This window comes from Cupressus sempervirens, chromosome 3 (genome assembly GCF_028749045.1).
Source record: "Cupressus sempervirens isolate cs-2001-9-10 chromosome 3, ASM2874904v1, whole genome shotgun sequence".
Lineage (NCBI taxonomy): Eukaryota > Viridiplantae > Streptophyta > Pinopsida > Cupressales > Cupressaceae > Cupressus > Cupressus sempervirens.
This window is the reverse complement of record NC_143120.1, coordinates 68,701,943-68,729,637: the sequence shown is the minus strand read 5'-3', so window position 1 is coordinate 68,729,637 and position 27,695 is coordinate 68,701,943. Positions and strand designations below refer to the sequence as shown.

Here is a 27,695-nt window from a genome sequence, read left to right as displayed (position 1 = left end):
TAGATAATAAGAAAAAATAGGTATTGGACTTTAAACATAATAGGTAGATTATGTATTTATCCAAGAAAATATACACTAGTAGATAATATTCACAAGCAACTCTTTTGGAAAATGCCATTGGTTTTTTTGGGGGATTACAGACATGTAACATTTCATATCCAATCAAAAAATGATTGAATGGAAAATCCTAATTAAAATATTAGCCAGATTTCCAGTTTGTATCTTTTGAGAAGGGAACTCTATTTTAAGAATTTTAAACCAAGTAATTTGAATAACCTTTTTTTGATTAGAGAATGCATGCTTAAAAGGTAATCATTAATAAGTTCATAAAATCATGACAGAATAATCATGCACTTAAAAAAATTAGGTGAGCTCCAAGCCAGAATTATTTTGGTGAAGGAAAAGGTAATAGTAGTCGGCCAACACTAGATACAACCACTGCAAAAAAATGTACAACCAAGCTCAACGGTTGTGGATTGAGGCCAGACAGTAGGGCCACACGTCGAGTTGAAAACACACCTCCCAAACTTAAATAGTCAAAACAAGCTTGTTGCATCTCTTTCATTGCATACTCAACTAAAGGACATAAGACCTTATATAGTGCACCTACCAAAGTATTTATAGTTGATGCGATAGGCTGCATAAATGTAATGAGAATTTTCTAAAATTGGTAACAGATGATAGAAAGAAAGGATATTTATATAAAGAACATAGCTAAAATAGGATATTCGTATAAAGAATAATTATAAATGCATGAGTAGCTTAATGAAAATCTCATAGCCTTAAATGATACCATTAGACTAACAACTTTTCAGTATTTATGAAATTGCAACAACTTTTTATTGCAAGAGTAATTATTCTTACTATTTGAATGGACAAAATTACTCTAGCTATTAGAAGTAGATACCTTGCAAAGAGTGTAAAATGATTCCACATACTAACAGAGCACTGAGGCACTATAAAGATTATGAAGAGGTTCAAAAAGCCTTTTAAGAATGACAATGTTAGATAATGCAACAATCATTCTTCCACCAGTTAATGGATGCCTCATATGGAAATCGTCCCCCAATAAAAGAGCTCTGAGCATAGGCAATGGTGAGGTTGGCATGATCTTGTTTGGCTTGGTTTGTATATTCCCACTTTCAATAGTAACTATGAATGGTGTTTGTAGTTGCTTGGGTAGTTGATACATTGCACAAAAAATTTAGAGAATTCTCATGCAACAAATCTCACCATCTTTAAGAAAGAATACTTAACAAAAATAGGTTCTATAAATTACTTTGTCCATTTTAATATCCAATATATCCAAATAAATACAAAGCCAATCTTGACACACAAGGAATTGTGTCCAACTTCTATCCAATACCTAAGAAGCCACCAAAGTTTGTAAATACTTTTCCATTTCTTCACTGGCAATAGATGCAACCTTTTGCCTTGGTACATCAACTAAGCAATGAACCTCTATGTTGCTAATAGGATAGAACAAAATAGGAGAAGGGTCTACTAATTTGACATGTCCATGATTAGGATATGGAAGCTCATAGTTTTCTAGCACAAGATGAACAAAACATGAAGGAACATCTACTTGCATATAAATACAGTGAAACGATTGGTTGTAATAAGTGCATGGTCTAAAGCTCAACACAAAAGAAAGGCCTACTTTTTACCAAAAGGAATTCCCCCCCCCCTTAAATTATTGTATATTAGGCGTAAGTTCTCATTATAAAATAAGGCTTTACTTCTTGTAACTATATGGAAACTTTCAATTGAGAACAACATAGTCATATCCATTGGATGCAATTCTAATATTCAACTAGTTTTCTAAAACTGTCCCTCACTCCCTCTCTCCCTTTGATGTTAGAAAGAATAATGCAACACTTTCATATTTTATCTTCAATTCAGCTGAATTAGGAATGAGAGAAATGTCCACAAAAATGTGTTTATGCTTGCTTTGGTTTATGTGCTCTCAAAGAAATTATTAGCATGTTACATATGACCAAGAAAAATTAAGCAAACTTTATTGAAATAATTTTTTGTGCATGTGAGAATGTGACGTTGAACATTATAATCCTAATCCTTGCTTATGATAGAAAAAATCTTATGTAAGAGAGGCTATGGAGCTTAGTTGGCTATTCCAATCATGGTCAATACCTACATATGTATCACACTACCATCAGTAGAAAGAATCTAAAAATATTTAAGAACTTTTAGTCATAAGCTTTATTGATATTGTTAAATATCAATCTTAATTTTTTAATTATTCAAACATTTATTTGATAATAGGGGCATGTAAGAAAATCCAATTTGTTTGATGTGTTTGATATATATTTCTTTTAGAGCTAGTAGGCTATAAAAATGGGCATTGCGTTGAGGGTTGCATAAGCATATTTCAACATCTGCTATTTTATGCTTTATTGGAAATTTGTACGTGCATTTTAGTTAAAATGTGGATTACAAATTAAATTAAAATGTGGGAAATTTTTTAAAAAAGAGATTAAAAAATCAACACTTTTCTGATGTATAAATTAAATTTCATCATGAGTTTTGTGTTGATATAAATTTTTTATTTAGTTTTTTCTACATTAATATCCACAACAAGACCATTTCACATTGTATATGTATGAGATGCTGTGAAACCTTTTTTAGATGCATTTTTGCCAAGGTTTCTAGTCTACATGTAGAATTGGTAAGATGGATTTTGATACTACAATATCAATGATAATAAATCCAGACTAATGTTCCTATGTTAGAAAATGGTGCTTAGAAGAATTAGGCCTTCACCACTGTGGTTTATTTGTAATTTTCTTTCCCATTTATCAAGTCATGAGTGTTTTTTAGGAGTTTAAGCATCCTGATACATGCTAATATTTGAGGGATGGGAAGGTTGTAGATACACTGGAGGGTGCAAATCCATCAGAATTGGCCAACAAAGTGGCCAAGATGCCTAGCTCCATACACATTGCCAAGACAACTAGTCTTGCTAGTCTTGGAATGCCTACTAGTTCAATGATTATCAAGATAGTAAAACAAATATATAACTCATATCAGACTACTAAAAATGATATAGAGTTTGGTAATGCAATTAAGAGCAAATTGAAACAACATGTGAATTCCAAACCAGTCATGTTGTTTATGAAAGGGACACCTGAGTAGCCACGATGTGGATTTAGCAGAAAGGTTGTGGATGTTTTGAAAACAAAGGGCATGGAATATGGAAGATTTGGTATTCTAAGTGATGAACAAGTGTGGAAGGTCTTGAAGGCATTATCCAACTAGCTGACCTTTTCACAACTGTATTGCAAGGGCAAGTGGTGTCGGAGCACCTCACACAACCAATTTGGAAAAGGAGACTATGCAGATTTTCAAGACCTTCAAAGCAAATACGAAGGATGGAAGGCACAATCAGGGTCAACAAATCAATTGGAGGATCCTGGCACCTATCATGACTTTCAAATAGTACAACACATTAGCATATTTACAATGTCCTCAAAGGACTACTTTCCATTTTGTAATGTCCTCTTATGGACTAAGAACTTGATTGTTATGGACTAATGATGTCCAAGCTTTAAATTGTGTTTAAGAAGTCTAGGAGGGGTATTAGGAAACTAGGTCAACGACTTTAATAATAAGAAAGGCTCTAATGTTTAATAAAGCCTTTTTATGTTTTAATTCAAAATTTTAAATCATAATGACTACTTTAGGAAGTTAGAGGGAATTTTTAAGTTTTTATTGTTTTAAGACTAAAATATTCAACTCAACAATGAAACTTGGTTGAATCAGTTTTGAGAAGTTAGTCAGAGAGTCTTATGTATCTCTGTTACCACAGAGAAGGATAGGAGTGAGTGTATGGGGACTAGAATAGTAACAAATATAAAACTCTTTGTTTCCTACAATTCCTTCATTCTTAAAAAGTCTCAATTTGATTAATTTGATGTGCTATTGAATTATTAGGGTTTATTATTTAAAATTAATTGTTTTGAATGAAGTTTACATTATTTTAAGTTGTTTTTGTGCCAATCACTATTTTACCAGCCATTTTTTGGGTTTAAACTTGTTATTACAGTAGGGGTTAAAAGTATTGTGGACCTTTCCATGAGTATGAAGGCCTGATACTTATGGGATGAGTTAATCTAACTTGTATTATGTAATAATAACCATGTATATGCAGGATTGAGTGGGATTTAAGTGATCACAACTTGAAAATAGTGAGAAAAACATAAAAAATGCATGCTCAAGTATAGCAGTAAGAATTCTACTTGAATAAGGTACCTATTTTGTAATAGAGAATGTTGTACAATGTTCATTTGATGGTGAATCCATCATCAAATTGTATCAAAAGTGTGGAGAACTAGAAGATTGAGGAAGCCCTAGATTATAAGGGTTTGAGGGCACAATTTTGGGATATCTTGGTTGTAGAGTGTTGGAGTCTAATTAATTTTAAAATTAAGAATTTGAATACATAAGAAAAAACCATCTAGGAATTGGGGTTAATAGGAGATCATCGGGGGGTACTTCTTTTGTAAACTGGGTCATTTTTATGCATTAAAACAGGGCATTAGTGTTGAACAGGTCTGTTGGTCCAAAGTAACTATATGAAAGTCTTTGATATGTTCAAGAAAATTGAAAAGGGTATCCATAAATAACATTACCTTGTTAGGTGTCTTGGAAAATGTCTGAGTTATCCAAGTTTTTGTTTTGTTGCCGGTCTACTAAATAACCTACTAGGCTTTTTGAATAGTTTGATGAAGAGTTGTGTGGATTGGGGGTATGCGATTTGAATTGGAACCTTAGAACCCTTGAGTCTAAATTTTTTAAAGTTTATAAAACTAAATCCTTCATTTAGGATTCTTGAAGATAGTCTTGAGAAATCAGATCCTTGAAGTATTTGATATGATTGATAGGCTAGAGTGCCTAAACCTCTGAAATTTGTAACTCGCATTGTGTTTTGAATAGATACCACACTTCCACTTCATCAGTGACCTTCTTAGAGGCTGTGATATCACCCTTGAACTATGTGAAAGTGGGGCACTAAAACAAATATTTAAAGGCCATGGCTTGCTCTTATTCGTTCATGAGTCTAGTGAATTAATTACAAAAGCTACTTCTACTGAACCCAAACCTGATACTGTTATCTCACATTTTGATAGTGGTGGTATAGTGGACTCAACTAGTATAAGTGAATCATTAAGTTCTTGGCTAGCAAGCATCATTAATTCCAATCCAATCATGTTATTTATAAAGGACAATCTTGAAGAGCCACATTGTGGTTTTAGTTGAAAGTTTGTTAAAATTCTTAGAGAGGAAGGGCTAGAATCTGGGAGCTTCAACATTATAACAAATGAAGAGGTAAGGAAAGTTCTTAAAACATATTCTAACTGGTCTAACTATCCACAGTTGTACATAAAAGGTGAGCTTATTGGTAGATCAGATATCATCATAGAAATGCACAAAAGTGGAGAGCTGAAAAATATTGCCTCAGAAAAAGGAGTGCTATCCAAAGAGTCACTCAATGATTGGTTGAACAAAACTAGTTAATTCTTATCCTCTCATGCTATTTATGAAAGACACACTTGATACCCCTCATTGTGGCTTCACCTCAAAGGTTGTAAACTCTTTGAATGAAGAGGGTTTAGATTTCAGTCATTTTGACATTTTGAGTGATGATGAATCATAGAAGGCTTGAAGACTTATTCTAATTGGCCAAAATTTCCATAGTCATATCACAAAGGTGAGCTTATTGGGGGATGTGACATTTTTCTAGAAATGTACAAGGCAGGAGAGCTAAAGTCATCCTTGAAAGAATAGAACCAATATGTAAAAGGGGATAAAGATTCTAAACACAAGCTTATCTGGTTGTTGACTTTTGGCTTTTTGGTAATAGTTTATGGCTTCATCCTTTGTTAGGTTTTCCAAAGAGAGAGTAGGATTCTGTGAATGGCGACTCAAGTTTTTGAATTGTTAAAGGAAGTGTATACTATTTAACTCATCTCAACAACTTCTACAACTCTTTGTTGCATCTATAATGCTAAAAATTGGTAAAGGTGCGAATGAAGACATTAATTTTGTTTTCTTTACATTTTGACTCATAAGACCTTATTTTTGACTACATAGCTTTTGAGTTGCTTCTATTTTATTAATTGGGTCTCCTTTCAATGTTGATTTTCATATTTCATGGCTAATATGGTAGATGCTACTATGGGGATTCTTAAGCAATTAACATGCAAATTTTATTAATATATTTGTCTCATGTCTTCTTATTGTTGAGCTTGGAACTGTTGGTACTTGTCTTTGTGAGTGTTTCTTTCCTTGGAATTAAATGGAGAGGAGCATGCTTCCATATGTGTTTCTACCTAGTCCAATATTTACTACAATAATTAGAGGAAGAATTTTTTTTGCATGAACAAGTGAAATTGAAATGGTATTAAACTACACTATTGTTTATTGCATGCCCATTATTTGGAAAAGAAACTAAATTAGAAATGGTAAGTTTGATGCTTATTATTTTGGACGCATCGCAAGATATGTGACTTGCACTAAAATCAGTCAAGCACACCTAGTTCCAAGATCATATGAAGACTGTAATATGAGAGTAGATGTGAATGCCAAAGATTGTGGTGTAAGAATGTTGACAGAAATGAAAAATGTTTAACATGCCCAAAGAAATACTTAAAATATAGTAAAATATGGGCTTTGTTGAATAGCATTTTAACTAGTCAAACATTAATATTCTACAACTGTAGGCAGAATAGTTTTTTGGGTCAAGAGGATAACCATTGTGAATTATGTTGTAATCCATTGGTGTTAGGAACTCAAATCCTAGAGCATGAATAATCAAGATCATTTGGTTTAGTGTTAAGACAGAGATATCCATTTCACCAAAATTGGTTGGGCCCATATGATCTCGTATTGTCTTTTTAGTGTTAGAGCCTTTCCATTTGACAATATAATATTATCTAGTTCTTGTTGATCTTTCCATAGCCTTTGAGAGTAGAAAACACAAGGACATAGAAAGAACATGATCAATGGTAAGATGTTACTAACTATGTGTTCCCTTGCAAAGTCTATGCAAAAGTTGATTGCAAGAAATTCGTAGTAAAGATTGATCACAATAGTCAAAATTCTTCCCAAGACAAAAAAATCTAAGAATTAAACAATAGAAATTTTTTTTTGGTGAATAACTTGCAAGAATTTGAATTCAATATTTAATACATGAAAGGCTAAAACAAAGTTATGACTAGTACCTCGTCAAAAAGATTAAGCTTGTTTGAGTATCGATCAATACCCAAGAAGAACAATTGCATTAACCCTGTGGGACTTTGCAAGAATAGGCATATTCTTCCTAAACTGATCAATCACTGCAAAATGAACCTTTCAAAACTATATGAGCTTTACAAAATTGTACCCACGATAAATGGTAGGGGGTTGGACGAATAGTTTTCATGCAAAGTGTTGGATCAATAATGTAGGATTAGGTTCCCATCAAGATTCTAAGAATTTAAAAAGGCCTTGACTCAAGATAAATAGGGAAAATAGTTTTGTTCAATGTGATGAAAATATCTGCAAAAGATTTGTACACAATACAATTTTACCATGATCCAAACAAAGAGAGTGGATAGATTATAAAAGATGTAGTTGATAAACAATATGTTCTCATCTTATCATGCATCTTGAAATTGATAATATAAACACATTCTACTGAAAGAGCACACAACTATAAAACCAGAATTAAAAAAGTAATCATAAAAAGAGAAACAATTATGTGGAAGATGAACACCCAAGGAGAAGATTCTTCTTATAAGGCTAACAAAACATTCTCAATTATTAGGTACATTTGAATTCTTGAGGCAGACATTCACTAAATTTTTTGTCTTGATCATAACAACAAGGATTATCCATCTCTTCTTCAAAGATTCTATCATGAATTATTTATTTCTTTCTCATAAATTCTATCTTTGAATTATCCATTAATTCTTGCTAAGATTTTGCTTACTCTATTATTGGGAAACTAAATCTACCTTCTTTTCTTCTACCCATTAACACTTTTAGACACTTATGATCATTACTTGCCTCTCACTGCAATGCCTAGATTTATTATTTCTGTTGATTTAGTGTTTGTATGAAGGGATTGTTGGGCTTAGAAGGACATTTGAAGTAAATTGACTCCATATTACAAATTTTTTGAGTTCATATTTTAACTTGATCTTGCATCAACATAATAATGGAAAAGGATTTCTAATTTATTTTTAGTTCTATTAAAGCAAAGCATACATATTACTGCTATGCAAGTTTATAAATCTTCAAGAATATTTCAAGCCTAATCTCAAAAGAACCTATTGAAGTAAAAATAGGGTATAATGTCACATGAGTAGACATGAGAATTATCTTTATGGACTATCACACCTCCCCTCCCCTTGTAGAAGTGGATGTCTGCTACTACCTATTTCAAGGAAAATAAAAACTCATAATTCAAATTCAGTTCTAAACCTATTGGTTTATCAGTGCCTTCTATTGGAAATTATTTAAAGATAACTTTCATGATTATTTCACTGGGGAAGTGATTAGAATAGATCAAGTATATGATTCAACTCTTACTAGACAAAATACTTGTCTACATGTCCACTGCATTGCATTTTTAGCCTTTTACTTTTGTTACTCTTCAATAATTGTATGGAATTTTTTATTTTTTAAGAACTTGGTCAAACATTAGTGTAGGGTTAGGGTCTATTTTCAAGAGAATGGATGGCAGGGGATTTAGATTAATGGGCATTGAATGATAAATTATACACTTGAGTAGAAACATAAGTCTCATATTGTATTTTGCTAAATAAATTTGGTAGAATTCTTTTTAGGAATTTGTTCAACCATTTTTAAGATTCAAGGAACATTGGCAAGAGATGTGAGGTTATAGAACTTGAACTAATGCCCATTAAAATTAAATGTGCATAACCATTGAGTAACAATGACAAATCTGCTTCATAATTTTGATGAGAATCAAACTTATGTGATTATATGGAACCCTAGAGTGGGCGAGAGAATTAGTGTGATGATTATAACAAGATTTGGGTATTCAAGTTGGTATATGAAAAGCTATGAAATTTTAAGTAGGAAATCAATTTTTCCCCTACTATTTTGATAGTAATATGCAGAGGAAGATGGAGATGAATTATTCAAAGAATAACTTTCATAACCAACTTCTTGCAAGTATCCCATGACTGAAACAAAGAGGAAATTGGTACAATAAAATCCATAATTTAAATTAAACACTTTGGCTAAATTTGTGATTCACATTAGACATAGATCTATCTATTTGAAACCCCTAAAAAAATTAATAGTAAGAGATGAATCAAAGAAATCATCAAATTAATCTAAATCATTTTTCTTCTAATTGAAGAGACAATGAAAACCTACAAACATAGGGAAAATGAACAAAGATTCTCCAATGAATAAAATGATGTTGAAGATATTAAAAGGCATATTACTCACCCTAAATTGTCAATGTCAATGCCAGAAGAATGAGATCATAGTTGTGGATAATGGAGGTGGTCAGAAGCCATAAAATGTTTTAGACAAACATTCTCTAGTTTTTATTGCATCTTCCAAGCTTGATTCCTTCTACCTCAACAACAAGAAAATGTGTTTTGAAAGTGGATCCTCATGACAATGAACATGCACTCACATATATTCATTCTCAAAGTGGTTTCCAACAAATCATCATTGTGCATAATGTGTAATAATTTATTTTGATGGTATATCAAATGATTTGTACCCCCTAACAGGGTAACCCCTGCCTGTGGGTTTTGTCTATGCTCCTACCTTTTATGCTATTGATACCTTTGTTAGATCTACGGGCATAGGCCCTATAAATTGAAGGCTAAGGAAACTAAACAAGATTTTAGGGGTGGTGACCTATCAAAATAATGGACTTCTTTATCAAGCTAGGCACTTTGCAATCTCTACTTTAGGCAAGATCTCCCATTGCATGCATGGGTATAAATCTGGAATAGATTCCATAGGTTTGTATTTGAATGATAGAGAATTTTTAGAGAAGTCAAAGAACCTAAAACCATGCCTTGACTCAACATATGCAACCGAATCTGCAACACAAAGCCAAAATGAGAAAATCTCATCCGACGCGTGAATGAATCCCAATTTTGCCTGCAGTCATACTTTCTTACCTGCAAATGAATGAATTTTTTTTTTTTAAACCCTCGAATGAATGAAACATTTTCTTTTTCTTGTTATAACATTGTGTTGGTCAAAATTCAACTTGGGAAAACATAGGTTGGTCAAAATTTTGACCAAATCAGGCATAGAATTTTTATTTTCAACCAACGTGAGAATGAAAAAAAGAAGAAGGAATCATATCTTTGGTAAAAAAATTGGTAGAAAAACAAGTTTGAATGTACTAGTGTTGCAGCTCTATTAAGCTAGAAGGGATTACGAATTGTAACAAGGTTGTAATCACTAGATCATAATTGTTTTGGACTTGCTATTTGGTGAGTGTAGCCTGGGTTTTGGGTGAACCACATTAAATCTTGGTGTATTATTTCTTCTCTGTGTGATTTAGTATTTTATGATATTATTTATATTTGCATGTAATTATTATTTCTGTCTGAGGTTAATCCTAACAAAATGACCAAATAAAAAACATTTGATTTAATCATTTATACAGCTATTGAATTAAAAAAGATAGTGATTCATGTAAAGATATTGTACATGGTAGAATCATGTATTCATGAGAGCTTAGAATAGAGTGCAGTCAAAGTAACAATGAGCTAATCTAGACTTAAGAAATCACTGTTAAAAAAAGACTCCATGAACATCTCATGTTTCCCTAACTACAACTGTTAAAATTTCTCTTAGACCAACATCTTAGTGAAAGTTCTAGAATGAGAGTATGCTATGAATGTAGATCTATATGAAAATACAGATTACGTGAAGATAATAACACTAGAATGTTAGAATCATGTGCATATGTAAGTCTAAATGATATTGATTGTAAGTCTAAATGAAATTGATTGATGCTAAAAGAATGCTAAATTAGTCTTAAAATGTCATGAATTCTCTATAATAACAATACTAAAAGAGATGATAACTCTAAATGTGCCTATAGTACAGATGCCTAAAACTTGGGTCCCTTTGCACTTGAATTTCCCTCCTATTTATAGGATTCAGAAGGGGGTTGGGGTAAGGATCAAGATTTTACTTTTGACTAGAGAGTAATGGTGAAACTATAAATATCTCATAAGATACCAAGAGGAAGAGTCCAACAGACTTAGCTTGTGAGGATAAAAGAGGATTTTTCAATTCTTTAAAGTGTAAAAAAGAGGATTTTTACTTTTGTGAGGATAAAATACTTTTATTGATTTATTAAATGTTCTATTTATTTTCAACTTTTGTCTTTTCCTTTTTCCTTTTCTATTTCATTTTATAATTTTATGAATTAGTTCTCCTCTTTTAAAAGTGATTTAGGTCCTTTTATATTTGATTGATTAATGACTTGATGTTACAATTGACTTGAAAGTGTGTTGTTTTCCTCTGTCATCTGATTTTGTCCTTAATTTATGTTGTTTTAGGTCTTTGCCAATTTTTGGGTGTCTATAAATGCCCCTTTTTGAGCTAATATGTGAAGCATATTAATTCAAAGACTGTCTTGATTTTCTTATTTTTTTAGCCAATTTTGTTGTTTGAGTATCTAATCAAAGAGGTTTTTTAATTCAAGGTTGATGTGATGCATGATTACTGATAATTTGATTTCTGATTGCTGATGATTTGGTGTTTGATTGCTAATAATTTGATGTTTAATTTGATATTGTGATGTTTTAAAATCCTTTGTTTAAAATAGCTTGTTTGGATGCCATAGTTTAATTTGATTATCGAACATTTTGGCCAGGGTAGAATGCTTTTGATATTTGAATTTTTTTGATGCCTTGGTATACTATTAAAATAACTTGTTTGGATGCTCTAGATTGATTTGATTGTTGAAATTTTTTGCTAGGGTAGAACATTTTTTATATTTGAAATGTTTTGATGTCCCGATATACTACCCCTTTAGAAATGAAATTGCAAAAATTGATGTGCAAAATAGGGATATTCCAATTTTATTTCTAAAAATGTTGATGATAAGAGTTGATAGTAAAGTGGGGTATAATTATTTTGGAATGATAACTAGTTCAAGAAAGTAGGCCAAAAATGTAAATAGGGTTTAAAAGGTCATACAAATGCCCTAAAGGAGACTTAAGAAGGTCAAAAGACCTTTTATCCTTGTCATTTTTACACTCTCCTTTTACTTTTTGGGGGACTTGGAGCTCTAAGCTAGCGAGGATGATTTTCCCATTACAAGAGTATAGATTTGAGAGGGGTTGCAGATATGAGCATCCCACTGACTATGGTGCCTTGGTGAGTCATCGAGATCCTTTGTTGTTTAAATTTTTTGAATTTTTGTAGGGAGTTTTTAATTTTTGCATGAATTTTCTCCATAAATGAGTTGATTAGGCATTTTAACACATTTAAGATATATTGTAGTACATTTAAAATGTTTTAGTGCATCCATGCCCTAGAATAGCGAATGCGCCAGCCAAAATAACACATTTAAAACCCTAGTTTTATAGTAAAATGGCACATAATGATAAATTATGATAGTACATCTAGGTCATTTAATGCATAGTATATGTTTTGTAGCACATATAAGTACTGCAATAGCACATTTGAAATTCAGGGTTTGATGACTCAAAATGGGGATAAATGTTAGGGTTAATATATGTGTTGTAACACATTTGCTATTTTCCCTAGCACTTTTGTATGTAGTAGAACTTTCATGTGTTTGGATAGCACAAAAAATATATTTAGTACCACTTTTACATGGCATAGTGCATCTGGCATGTTCAGTAGCACATGTGCTCAATGTAATAGCATGTATGATAATTATAGTACATCCATTTTGTGGAGAGACACATTTGATTTATGGAGTTGCAGAATTGATTTGTAGAGTGCTTTTGACTATTGTAATAGCACTTATGATGGTTTAAATAGTGCAAACTATTTGTGTAGCACTTATGGAGTGTAAGAAAATGTAGAAGACTAGATTATGGGTCTGTCTAATAGTGTAATGACTGGATAGATGAGTTTGACTATGTGTGGGATTGTTCCTAGCGTAGGATAGGATCCTGATGTGAAATTGATGAGTCTCAAAGAAAACAAGATATTTGTTCACAGAAAAAAGAAAAAAATAATGAATTTTTGGTCATAAAGTGATGTGTAAAATCAATCAATTGATGTTGGATAGGTAGAAACCTGTGCCCCCCTCAAGATATAGAGTAGGGAAAACTAGCATGTCCATCTCAAGATGCAAAATAGGACAAATAACTGGTCCAAGATAGAACCATTAGCTGAGTAGCTAGATGCTGATATTTGATTGATGTAGGATGATCATGTATGATAAAAACTGACATCATTATTTGATTGTTTGATGAAATAGGTATGCAGGTGGAAGCTCATGGTTTGGGGATTGTACCTATGGCCCTTGGAGCTAATAGGTAGATTATCTATAGTAGAGTGGAAGGTGATTGACAGATGTAGTTTCACCTATCTCTTAAAGATGCCTTAGTTTTGAGTTAATAGAGGTTTATTAATAGCTGTGGCCAAGTAGTGGCACTCAGACCACAACACCTTCCATATGCCACTAGGTTAGATGATAGTCACCCAAGAGGATGTTTACAGGACTCTGAGGATCCCTATTATGGGGGATCTAGTTTATTATGATTAGGCTTCCAATGGGAAGACCTTTAGATATGTATTTAGGGATGACATCATAAGGGTTGATATTGTGTCCTAGTTTCAGATGCTATACTACGAGCCATTGCTTGCAATGTTAGTTGGATTGATTTTCTGTTGCAAGATAGGTGAGGATGTGGATGTCCTATGTGATGGGGATGTATTACTCAGGATATGATTGATAGGCCATATATATTTTCATGGGGGACCTACATATTAGCCCACCTCTATCATGATTTTCTTCAAGTGGTGCGTTCAAAGTTGGCTTCATTGTCAACCGAGGTGGTATTATTGTAGATATGGACATGGAAGCATCTTCCCATTACTCGAGTGATATGTATGTGATAACTACTATAGGAGATGCCATATATATATATATTCAGGTGTAATTGTTTAGACCCATCTAGGAAATACAATGTATTGGCGGTGAATGTTGGATGACCTTGATGAGGTCGTATGGTTTAATTTATATGAAAATTTGTAGATGTGAATGATGATAATAGTGATGCATATGATTAATGTAGTGTATAGATGGATAATGTAATAATGTGATATATGGATAATGAATATAGAGATGATGTATGTAAATGACATGTATGAATGCAATGTGCTGGTGAGATGTGTGAATGAAATGTTATGTAATGAAATACATAAATGAAATGTGATGTTAGGAAATGTATAAAAAACTAAAATGTATAAATGAAATATGATGAAATGCATTGTATAAATGAAATGTGATGAAATGATATAACACAAAAAATAAAATAATAGAATAAATGATATCATGAAAATAAATGGACAATGATGACAAAAAAATATGTGATGAAAGATGATTATGATGTAAAATAAAAAAGTGAGGAAGAATGAAATGATAATGAAAATAGAAATAATAATGATTAGAATGTGAAAATGTAATGAGAAGATGGATTAAGGCGAGAAAAATGACATGATGATAATAATGAAGTGGAATGAAAACCAAAGATAAAATAAATAGAAGATTGAAAATGGTTCTAGTGAATTGAAAGTAAAAAATCGAAGGAAATGATAAAAATAAAGAGAAAATATTTAATGTGTGATATGTGATGAAAAATGAAATGTGATGCAAGAAGAAAGTGAAAATGAAAAATAAAAATGAACTAATGAAGTGAATATGAAAAAAATAGAAATAAAGATGAAAAAGGAATGAGTAAGAACAAATAAGAATTGCAGGAATTGTAATGGATGAAATGAGGATGCAGCAAGAAATGTCATAAAGAAGGATACTAGGAGTGAAATAATATGAAGAGATATAACTCAACTTTTGAGATTTGAAAGCCACAATTTGTACATGGTGGAATCATGTATTCATGAGACCTTAAAGCAAAGTGTAATCGAAGTAACAATGAGCTAATCTAGACCCAAGAAATTGTTGTTTAACAAAGACTCCATGAAAATCTCATATTTCCCTAACTACAACCACTAAAATTTCTCTCATACTATCAACTTAGTGATAGTTCTAGAACAAGAGTATGCTATGAATGCAAATCTATCAAAGTATAGGCTAGATCTATATGAAAATGTAGATTATGTTAAGATAATAACGCTGGAATGTTATAATCATGTGCATATGTAAGTCTAAATAATATTAGATGGTACTAAAAGAATGCTAAAATGGTATCAAAATGCCATGATAATAACAATGCTAAAAGATATGATTACTTGAAATTTTCCTATAGTACAAATGCCTAAAACTTGGGTCCCTTTGCTCTTGAATTTCCCTTCTATTTATAGGATTTCAAAAGGGGGTTTGGGTAAGGATCATAATTTTACTTTTGACTGAAGTGTAATGGTGAAACTATAAATATCTCATAAGACACCAAGAGAAAGAGTCCAATAGACTTAGTTTACAAGGATAAAAGAGGATTTTTCAATTCTTTTAAATGTAAAAAGGAGGATTTTCACTTTTGTGAGGATAAAAGAATTTTATTGATTTATTAAATATTTCTTTTATTTTCAACTTTTATCTTTTTCCTTTTTCCTTTTTTATTTCATTTTATGATTTTATGAATTCCTTTTCCTCTTGTTAAAGTGATTTAGGTCCTTTTTGATTTGATAGGTGATTTGATTGATTAATGACTTGATGCTACCATTGATTTGAAAGTATGATGTTTTCCTCTGTTATTTGATTTTGTCCTTAATTTGCATTGTTTGATAGATATTTGCACTGTTTTAGTTCTTTGCCAATTTTTGGGTGTCTATACAATGGAATCATGTATTCATGAGACCTTAGAGCAGAGTACAATCAAAGTAACAATGAGCTAATCTTGACCCAAAAAATCATTGTTAAACAAAGACTTCACTAACACCTAATGCTTTTTCTAACTACACCCACTAAAATTACTTTTAGACGAGCATCTTAGTGATAATTTTAGAATGGGAGTATGTTATGAATGTAGATCTATCAAAGTATATGCTAGATCAATATGAAAATAGAGATTATGTGAAGATAATCACACTAGAATGCTAGAATCATGTGCATATGTAAGTATAAATAATATTAAATGATGCTAAAAGAATGCTATTATAGTATCAAAATATCAAAAATTAACTACAATAACAATGCTAAAAGAGATGATAACTCTAAATGTGCCTATAGTGCATATTCCTAAAATTTTGGTCCCTTTGCTCTTGAGTTTCCCTCCTATTTATAGGATTTCAGAAGGGGTTTGGGGTAAGGATTAGGATTTTACTTTTTACTAGAGGGTAATGGTGAAACTATAAATATCTCATAAGGCACTAAGAGGAAGAGTCCACCAGACTTAGTTTGTGAGTGTAAAAGAGGATTTTTCAATTATTTTAAATGTAAAAAGGAGGATTTTCACTTTTGTGAGGATAAAAGGCTTTTATTGATTTATTAAGTGTTCCATTTAATTTCAATTTTTTTCTTTTCCTTTTTCCTTTTTTTATTTCATTTTATTATTTTATGAATTACTTTTCATCTTTTTAAAGTTATTTAGGTCCTTTTTGTTTGATAGGTGATTTGATTGATTAATGAAATGATGTTACCATTGATTTGAAAGTCTATTGTTTTTCTTTGTTACCTGATTTTGTCCTTAATTTGCATTGGTTGATCAAAATTTTTAAATCTTTGCCAATTGATTTAGGTGTCTACAAATGCCCCTCTTTGAGAATGCCTCTTTGAACTAATGTGAAGCATATTAGTTCAAAGACTATCTTTATTCTCTAATTTTTAGCCAATTTTGATGTTTGAGTGTTTGATGCAAGAGGTATGTTTAATTCAAGGTTGATGTGATGCCTAATTGCTGATAATTTGATGTCTGATTGCTGATGATTTGATGTTTGATTGTTGATAATTTGATGTTTGATCTGATATTGCGATGTTTTAAAATTCTTTATTTAGAATAGATTGTTTGGATGCCCCAATTTGATTTGATTATTGAAATTTTTGGTTGGGTAGAACATTCTTGATATTTGAAGATTTTTGATGCCCCAATATAATGTTAAAATAGCTTGTTTGGATGCCCCAATTTGATTTTATTGTTGAAATTTTTGGCTGGGGTAGAATGTTTTTGATATTTGAAATATTTTGATGCCTAGGTTGTTGGAAATGATTGAAAAGATCATGATGAAAGTTGTTAGAATGATCATATGGAACTGGTAAAGAATGTTCTCAATCATTGTTTTGTCATTGATGTCAAACTTGCTACTTGCAGGAATGACAATTGCTTTAGTGATCCAAATACTATCAGTTAGTTGATTGACAAGAAGGAGGCAATCAATAAGATGTAACTAGTACACCAGGAGAAAGGTTGAAGTTATGATGTTGTAATGAAGTACAAGGATCAGCTAAGCCATTGATGAAAAAGTGTGTTGATGACATACTATAAGACATAGAGAATGGGCACACTGAAACATATCAAAGATGTAAGGTTTTTAGCTAAGACATTTGTATAGCCTAACTAAAGTTCTTTAGAGAGAGGGAGCCAAGCAAGCTAGTAGGTGCTGAACAGATTCCTAGTTGAAGCCGAGCAAGTTCAACTTCAAGTGCTGAGTAAACTTTAGATGCCAAGTGATACATAATTTATCAAGTGCCGAGTGAACTTCAGATGTCGAGTGATACAGAATTTATCAAGTGCTGAGTGAACTTTAGGTGCCAAGTGATACAGTTTTATTTAGGTGTCGAGCTATCCAGGAAATAGATGCCGAGCATCAAAAAACCAATAGTGCCGAGTAACACAAAGGTGTCGAGCACTAGTAAATTAATAAGGCCGAGTTGCTGAATTATTTTGAAAATTGAAGATTTGCCAGATCTAAGCTGACAAGGTTGTTATCTAGAAGTTTGTAAATTAAATGGAAGATAAGAATGATGAGCTAGTGGCACAAAACACCATGTAGAACATTTTTTAAAAGATACAACTGACAAAGTTTTTAATAAGAACAAGATATGGGATAGATACATTGTATCCTACCTAATCCATTTGAAACCTTAAAATTGGAGAGGGAGAATTGAGCGGAAAAGGCAAATCAGATTTCTATTTAAGGAAACATAAGTTCATGAAGAAGATATAGAGAGAGGCAGTCAAGAATGAAAGCATAAAATGCTGAAGGAGGTGCTAAGGAGGAAAGAGAGTATAGTTACTCTGTTTCAATAAGAAGACCCCAGATATGGATGATTGGTATGATGAGTAGGAAGACTCAAGGAGATGAAGCTTGAGAAGAAGACAAGCAGTTAGAGCTGAAGTGATTAAAGCCAAGCAAAAGAATAGAACTGAAGTGTGATATGAAATCTGCAAAGTATGTTGTAAGTTGTATCAGATCAAAAAGCCATTATTGTTACTCTCTAGCAATTGTAACAGATAGTTTAAATCCTATGGACTTAGGTTGGTTTAATAGCCATGAGGTAAATCCTTTAACGTGGTGACATTCCAAGTGAATGTTCAAAAAGTCCTTTAACCAGGCCCATTCCTAATAGTTTGGTGAAATCCTCTAACAAGGTCACATTTAACAGTATGTTGTAAGCCTTTAACAGGGTAGGCTTTTAACAAGGCATCACTTTAGAAGAGTGAAAATCAAGTAGCATGTTACTGGTGGTTTTTTCCAAATTGGGTTTCCACGTAAATCATTGTGTCATGTGTTGATCTTTCATGTTTTATCTTTGCATGTTGATTTACTGTAACTTGTTAATATGGATGATTTAAGTTTGGATGGATGAAAAGTGTATGGATTCATTAAAAGTAGAGAAAAAGTATTATTAGGGCATTTGGACCTTGAATAACTGATTCACCTCCCCTCTTAGTTATTCTAAAGAATTCTAACAATTGGTATCAGAGCTAAACTGCTGATTCAGTTTAAAGGGACTATAAGTAGAAAAGATCAAAATGCCTAAGAGAGAAGTTCCCAAGCTCAACAAAGACAACTTTGTTGCATGGAAAAGTTTGATGAAGTTACATCTTGGATCCATAGGAGATTATGCCCAAAATTCAATTGTCACTGAACATGTAGATCCAACTAGTACTCTTACTGCAGAAGACATGAAAAACAAGCAGGAACACAATCAGACAATGCTGGAGATTGCCTCTGCACTCAACTATGCTGAATTTGATGATATCAAAGGATGTGACACTGTATTCAAAATTTGGAAAGCCCTATTAGAAATCTATGGAGGAGATCAAAATGTACAAAGAGCAAAAAGAGAAAGTCTCAGAGGAAAGTTTGATGATATGAAAATGGAGGAAAATGAGAATGTTGCTCAGTATGGCGCAAGAATAAAGGAAGTGGTAAGTGCAATAAGATGCTTGAGTGGTCAATTGGATGAAGATACTATTAATAGTAAGTTCTTAAGAACCTTGCTCCCTATCTATGCTATTAGAGTATCAGCAATACAAGAAATAAGATGTGTACCAGGAAACAATCTAAGTTTTGAAGGTATAATAGGTAGAGTCACTGCATTTGAGTTATCTAACTTTGACAACTACAGACCTGAGAATGTTGAATCTGTATTTAAGGCCAAGCTATCACTGAAAGATGCTGAATAGGTGAAATCAAAGAAAGGAAGAAAAATGAAATATGTATCCAGTGATAGTAGCACTGATGAGGAAGATGTGGAACAATTGGAAGCATTGCTTACTAGAAGATTTCACAGAGGTAAAGGAAAATTCAAAGGTAAGATGCCTATCATTTGTTTTAATTACAATGAAGTAGGTCATATTGCTTCCAGATGTACACAAAAAAAGGATTACAAGGAAGGCAACAAAAACAAATTCAGAAGAGATGATGATAGGAGAGATTACAAAGACAAATGTAAGAAGTGTTATATTGTTGAAGAAAATTCAGATGATAATGATGATGAAGTTGTTTATGTAGCCATGAAGGACCAATTTGATGAAGAAGAGCCCATAGCACTGGTAACATGTATGAACAAGAATGACAGGTGGATCATAGATAGTGGATGCTCACATCACATGACATGAGACAAAAGTAAGTTTGCTAACTTTACATAGTATGATGGAAATAGTGTTAATTTGGTAATGATGCTCCATGTCAAATCAAAGGAAAAGGTTCCATTAAGCTCATAGATAAAATTTCATGTGATAATGCATACTATGTTGAAGGATTAAACTACAATTTGCTGAGTGTCTCACAGTTAGGCAATATAGGATGCAAAGTAGAATTTGGAAAAAAAATTGCAAAAAACTATGATACTGATGGTAAACTGATAGGAAAAGGAGATCAAACAAGGAGTAATCTATTTTACCTTGATATGGATGATGTTTCTTGTTTTATTGCAAAATTTGACGATGAATGGTTATGGCATAGAAGGCTATGTCATGTCAACTTTGAAAATCTGGTCGGTTTACCAAAATTGAAGAAGCCTGATAATATCATGTGCAAACAATGTCAGATAGGAAAGATGATAAAGTCAAGCTTCAAAAGCAAAAACTATACATCCAAAGAAGTACTTGAACTAGTTCATACTGACTTATGTGGTCCAATGGAAGTACAAAGCTATAAAGGAGATAAGTACATAATGTTGTTTGTTGATGACTATTCTAGGATGATGACTGTTATGTTCTTAAAGCAAAAATATGATGCTTTTCAAATGTTTAAGTGGTATGTGGCTAGAGTTAAAAAGGAAACAAGAAAGAGCTTGAAATGCTTAAGATCAGACAGAGGTGGTGAATTCACATCAAATGAATTCGAGATATTTTGTAATGATAAAGGAATCAAAAGACAAATGTCAGCTCCTAGAACTCCCCCAGAAAATAAGGGAACCCCTAAATGAGAGGGAAAATTGGAAGGCCTAACTAATGCTCAAAGGAGAAAATATGAGGATCCTAAAAGGGAATCCCCAAGGTAGGTGTGATGGCACTGTCATGAATTTCTACTATTGAATTCGCAACAGGTGCACCTGGAGGCTCGATGAATGGAACTAGAGGATCAGGCAGAGTAGAAGAAGAATCCTGTTGAAGAGAAAAGCCATGGAAGTCATAATAGGGATCTTAGGAACAAATAAAAAGGTTCATGTATCTTACCTACACCACATGATGCTCCTACAAAAGAGAAGTAGTGTGCTCCGACAATGGAGATGGGGGACCAAAGTGTGAGAAGGTGTAGAGACAAGTAGAAGGATCAACCACCCCTATAGAAATAAGACATCCTGTTGCATGATCCTAAATAAATACTAAATCTATAGTGAACTCAACCATCTTCCCTGATCCACTATGTGCAATTTAAGAAATCGAGAGAAGGTTTGTAGATAGAGATGGGACATATAATACATCATTGAATATACTATCCTGGATGTGAACTAAACCTTTCTTGTAGACTAGTAGGGTAGTGTTATTCCTCATGAGAATATGAGGAATGGGAGAAGCCTCAAGAGTGGAGAAGACACCTTGATAAGATGCTATATGGTGAGAAGCACTTGAATCTAGTATCCAAGGGACTTGTGAAGGGGATGCAAAGGATACCCATAATGCATGACCCTTTCCAAGATTTGATGTAGAGGTTAAAGATATGGAAGAATATTGAAAGGAAGACCCTTGTGATGTAGATGAAATAGTGCTTTTCTGAAGAAGAGCTTGTGAATCTGCAATCTATTTCTCATAGCCATCAAATCTCTTCTAAAAACAATGTGCCTCATCATGAGATCCTTTATGACAATAGAAATAGGTAGAAGTCTTATTCTTCTTTTTCTCCTTCTTTTTAGAAGAAGATGATGAACTAGTAGAAGAGGAATTTGATATCTACTTTGAATTCTACTCCTATGTATCCTTGACAAGCAATGCTTGAGACTGTGATCCTGAAAGTGAATCCATTTGAGTCTATCCTAATCACAAAATATCTCAAATGAAGGCATCCTATGTCTATCACCCAAGGCATCCATAGTGGAGTAGAAGGTGGAAGAGAAGATCTGATACTGTCCCCTCAACTTTGAGAGTATAAAAAAGATACACTCATTATCTATCTTATTTTTCCCACATCCCTACAAGAGTGTACGTAGAGATTTGAACTTCATCAAGAAGTCCTCAATGGTGGGGAAGTTTGTAGGTGTCAAAGATGTCAACTCTACATAAAGCTAAAGTTCCTAGAACTCATTTATTGTGCCAAACAAAGACTCAAATTTCATCCCAACAGCCCGTAGACTGGTCAAACCATCCAAGTGAAATAGAAGACTATCTGAGATGTTTAGTGCAATCAATCCCATGGCCTCATCCATTTTATTCCTATGTTGAAGAACCTCAAGAGGACACATTAGAATAGGTTGGTTTTCATCTAGACATGACCATAAGCCTCTTGACATGAGAAGCCTAGTCATTTGTGCCTTCCAGGTGTGATAGTTGTGTGGTGTGAGCAAGGTGATAGATGGATTTGACATTAAGAGATGGAAGTAGAAGGGTCTTATTCTAAAGTAAATGATAGAAAAGAAAATGCACCCCCCACAACATATAAAGATATCCCTCAATTGCCAAAGAAAAAACTATAGAAAGCATGAAAACTGAGAAAAGAAATTGGATTCTAGATGTAGAGAAGGAGGAAACATAAGCCTCTACTTTGATGCCAAAAATTGGAGCTCAAATAGACTCAGAATGTGACAAAACCAACACCATTGTCTCCGTCTCTGAGTCAAATTTTTGACACTTCTTTCAGATTAAAAAGTACCTCCATATGCTCAAGTTATGGCCAAAAAACCAATTGCTACTCCAAAAGACAAGCTCAATAGTAAAATATAGGTACGACAAAAAAATTGATGGTCGTATAGTTGTCAACAGCCTGTCATTGAGAAAAAAATTTGGCCAGTAGAATGTTGATGTCAGACACTAAGATGATGATGTTAGTCTGAGTAGTGGTGGCCGCATAGTAGGTGGATTTTGCTCCAGAATGGTGGTGGCTAAATAGGGCAGTGCCACTAGTGTCACCAAGTGAAAATAAGTGTTGCAGGCATGGTACAATGGTAGAGGTTGCTGGGGTAGCAAAGGTTGTAGTTGGAGAGGCTATGAAGATCTGTGAGTGGGAAAATCATGGCATCTATGAAGAATTCTATTTTTTTTTGTCAAAAACATATATATATATATACACACACACAAAATTTTCTCAAAAAGAGTCTAAATACAATTTTTTTTTTACAAAAAATTTGCCCCGAAAAAATGCACTTCCTCCTGATTGAAGAAAAAAATCACAAACAAAGTAGGGTTTGTGTCTCTGAATCATGGCTTCAAAAATCCTTCAAACCAAGAAGGAGTAGGGAGGCTCTGATACCATGTAGAAGTTGATGAAAACCAACTTCACAGCATGCCAAGATCACCTACATGCAAATAGCTTGCTGAAGAGAAACCCAAAAAGAAGGAACAAGAGCTTGAAGCATTTCAACAAAGCGAGAAAATATATTTCACAATAAGAAAATGAAATTGCTATGTGAATGATATGAATTTACAATGAGATAGACCAAATATAAATTCCTCAAGGAAGCTTGTAGAACAAGCTGGAAAGTGCTAGAAGGTAAGGTTGACAACTAAACATACATCCACAAAAGGTGGAATATCCTCGATCAAGGTGAGGAGATAAGTATGACTTAGATAGGAACAAACTCCCGTGTTTCCAACAACTCCTAGACTACAACTAATAAATAAATGTATTAACCTAAGTAAACTTAAGTAAAAGAATAAATAATTAATAAATAATTATTTACTCTAACATACTACCCCCTTAGAAATCAAATTGGAAAAATTGGTGTGCAAAAATAGTGATATTCCAATTTTATTTATGAAAATGTTGATGAGAAGAGTTAATAGTAAAGTGGGGTAGAGTTGTTTTGGAATGATACTTGGTTTTTGAAAATAGGCCAAAACATAAATAGGGTTTAAAAGTTCATACAAATGCCCAAAGGAGGGTTAAGGAGGTCAAAATACCTTTTACCTTTGTCATTTTTACACTCCCCATTTACTTTTTGGTGACTTGGAGCTTTGAGATAGCAAGCATGGTTCTCCTAATGTGAGAGCATAGATTCAAGGAGGGTCACAACTATGTGTGTTTGACCAACTGTGGTGCCTTGGTGAGTCATCGAGATCCTCTTTTTTAAAAGATTTTTTAATTTTTGCATGGTTTTTTAAATTTTTGAGCAATTTTTTTTTGTAAATGAGTAGATTAGGAATTTTACCACATTTAAGATGTATTGTAGCAAATTTGAAATGTTTTAACACATCTGTACCCTAGAATAGTGCATCCACAAGTCATAATAGCACATTTGAAACCCTAGTTTTATAGTGAAATAGTGCATAATGGTAAATTGTAACACATATGTAGGTTTTGATGGCACATCTAGGTCATTTAGCACATAAGAGATGTTTTGTAACACATGTAAGTAATACAAGAACACATTTGACATTCAGGATTTGATGACTCAAAATGGTGATAAATTTTAGGGTTAATGTGTTTGTTGTAGTACATTTTCTATTTTCCCTAGCATTTTTGCATGTACTATCACTTTTGTGTGTTTGGATAGCATATACAATGTATTTTCTAGTGCTTTAGCATGGCATAATGCATCTGGCATGTTTTGTAGCACATGCGCTTAGTGAAATAGCACATATGATAATTATAGTGCATCCATGTTGTAGAGAGGCACATTTGATTTATAGAGTTACACAATTGATTTGTAGAATCCTTTTGACATTTTTAATAGCACTTACAATGGTTTAAATAGCACAAACTATTTGTGTAGCACTTATGGAGCATAAGATTATGCAGAAGACTAGATTATGGGTCGGTGTAATAGTGGAATGACTGGATAGATGTGTTTGACTATGTGTAGGATTTTTCATAGCATAGGATAGGATCCTAATTCAAAATAGATGAGTTTGGGAGAAATTGAGATATTTGTTCACAAAACAAAGCAAACAATAGTGAATTTATCATCACTAAGTGATTTATAAAATTGATCAATTGATGTTAGATAGGTAGATAACTATGCCCCCTTAGGATACAAATTAGGGAAAACTAACATGTCCATCTTAGGATATAGAGTAGGACAAATAACTAGTCCAAGATAGAACCATTGGTTGAGTAGCTAGATTTTGATATTTGATTGATGTAGGATGATCCTTTGTGATTAAAATTGATGTCATTATTTAATTGTTTGGTGAAATAGGTATGTGGGTGAAAGCTCATGGTTCAGGGATTATACCCATGGCCCTTGGAGCTGATAGGTGATAAATAGATGTGTTTTCACCTATCTATTATAGATGCCTTAGTTCTGAGTGGATAGAGGTTTATTGACAACTGTGGCTGAGTAGTGGCACTTGGACCACAACACCTTCCATATGCCACTAGGGGAGATGATGATCACCCTAGAGGATGTTTACATGATTCTTAGGATCCCTAATATGGGGGATCTAGTGTATTATAATTAGGATGCCAATGGGACAATGTTCAAAGATGTATTGGGTGATGAAAACATCAAGGATGATAGTGTGTCCTGGTTTCAAATGCTATAGTTCAAGCCATTGCCTATAGTGTTAGTTGGATTGATCAAGGGATTTTTGTTGCCATATAGGTGACGATGTGGATGTCCTATGGGATGGGGCTATATTATTTAGGATATGATCGATAGGCCACCAAGATTTTCATGAGGGAGTTTCATATTAGCCCACCTCTATCATGATTTGCATCAGGTGGTATATTGTAGATATGGACATGGGCGCTTCTTCCCATTACTTGGTCGATATGTATGTGACAATGGCCATAGGAGATGTCATATATATACATATTCAGGTGTGATTGTTCAGCCCCATTTGGACAAGATAGACTATTGGCGATGGATGTTGGATGACCTTGATGAGGTTGTATGGAGGTTGTATAGGTTTACAAAGCCATGGATTGAAGATGATGATGAGATGGTGTACTTCTTTTGTCCATGATTTTTTCTTGGCTAGATTCTCTTGATGATAGAGAGATTTTGCTTCAGGAGGGTAGTGAGACAATTTGGTTGTTGACAGAGCATGCCAAAGGGATCAACACACTATGCTTGGGTGCAGTCAAATAGGATAGTATAGTGGTTGATATTGGAGTACAAGGCATGCCATGAGGCATTCATGCAGATGATAGAGACACCACAAATATGGGCTTTAAGGGATGGAGATGTAGATGCAAGGATGGAGGGGGATTACACACGATGGTTTAGAGAGCACCCATTCCTGAGATATACAGATATGGTAGAACTGATACCTAGCATTGAGGAGGAGTTGAGTAGAGGGGAGTAGGATGATGATCATGATGGCTGGGGGAGAGATAGTGGTAGGTGCCAAGCTGAAGGTAGAGCTAGGGTACAAGGGAGATATGGAGGCCAAGGTTGGGCAACATGGTTACGACAATAAAGGATTTTTGTATAGAGCCTAGTACAGAGGTTGGGAGATGTTGGAGTAGAGAGAACTAGAGAGGTTTGTAGCCAATGTGGGGTGATGATGAGAGGAGGTAATGGAAGTGGCACAGGACCAAGCCAATGAGCAAGTGAGATAGGTCATGGTAAGACTAAAACTTAGAGCTAGATTAGCAGATGATGTTCAATTTATCAGGCGACAAAGGCCTGAATATAGGTCCCAATCCTAGGTGCATAGGGTTTGCAATCATAGAGGTAGCAATAGGTACTACAATATAGGCAGCTATCACTAGAGAGACCAGTTGGTTCATTAGATATAGAGACTTGGATGAGTTTCATGAAGGCATGAATGAGCAAGTTGATGAGTACAATATAGGCCTTTATAGATTCAATGATGTAGAGGCCTCCACTTCCACCGCTACCACTAAGCACAAATGGGGTGACCGCTAGTTAGGTGCCCTCAACTATTCCTGGGATACATGTTATAGGCTTCATGATATGGGAGGAGTGCCTACAATGAGCAGGGACCTCTAGATCAGTCACATATAGATGATGCAGGTGGTGAGACACAAGGTTGATTTGTGCATCATTTTATATTGTACTTTATTGGCTTATCATGTAAGTCATTTATGATGATGACCTTTTGATGTTAATGTTTTGATCTTTTTGATATATGAGTATTTGAGCTTTTAGATGTTCATACTTTGCACTTGTTGTATCATGAAATTTATATATCTAATGTTATGGATGAATGTATGTGTTGTTATGACTTAATTTATATGAAAAGTCATAGATTTGAATGATGATTGTAGTGATGCATATGATTAATGTAGTGTGTAGATGGATAATTTAATAACATAATATGTGGATAATGAATGTAAAAATGATGTCTATAAATGACATGTATGAATGAAATGTGCTAATGAGATGAGTGAATGAAATGTTATGTAATGAAATCCATAAATGAAATATGATGTAATGAAATGCATAAATGAAATGTGATGTAAGGAAATGTATAAATGAAATGCGATGAAATGAAATATGATGA

At 33.4% G+C, this 27,695-nt stretch overlaps 1 pseudogene; it reads right to left on the bottom strand.

Annotated features, from left to right (window-relative positions):
* Positions 1-346: 346 nt before the first annotated feature.
* The window catches only part of LOC149564828 (squalene monooxygenase SE1-like), a 77,549-nt pseudogene continuing 50,200 nt past the window's right edge, over positions 347-27,695 (bottom strand).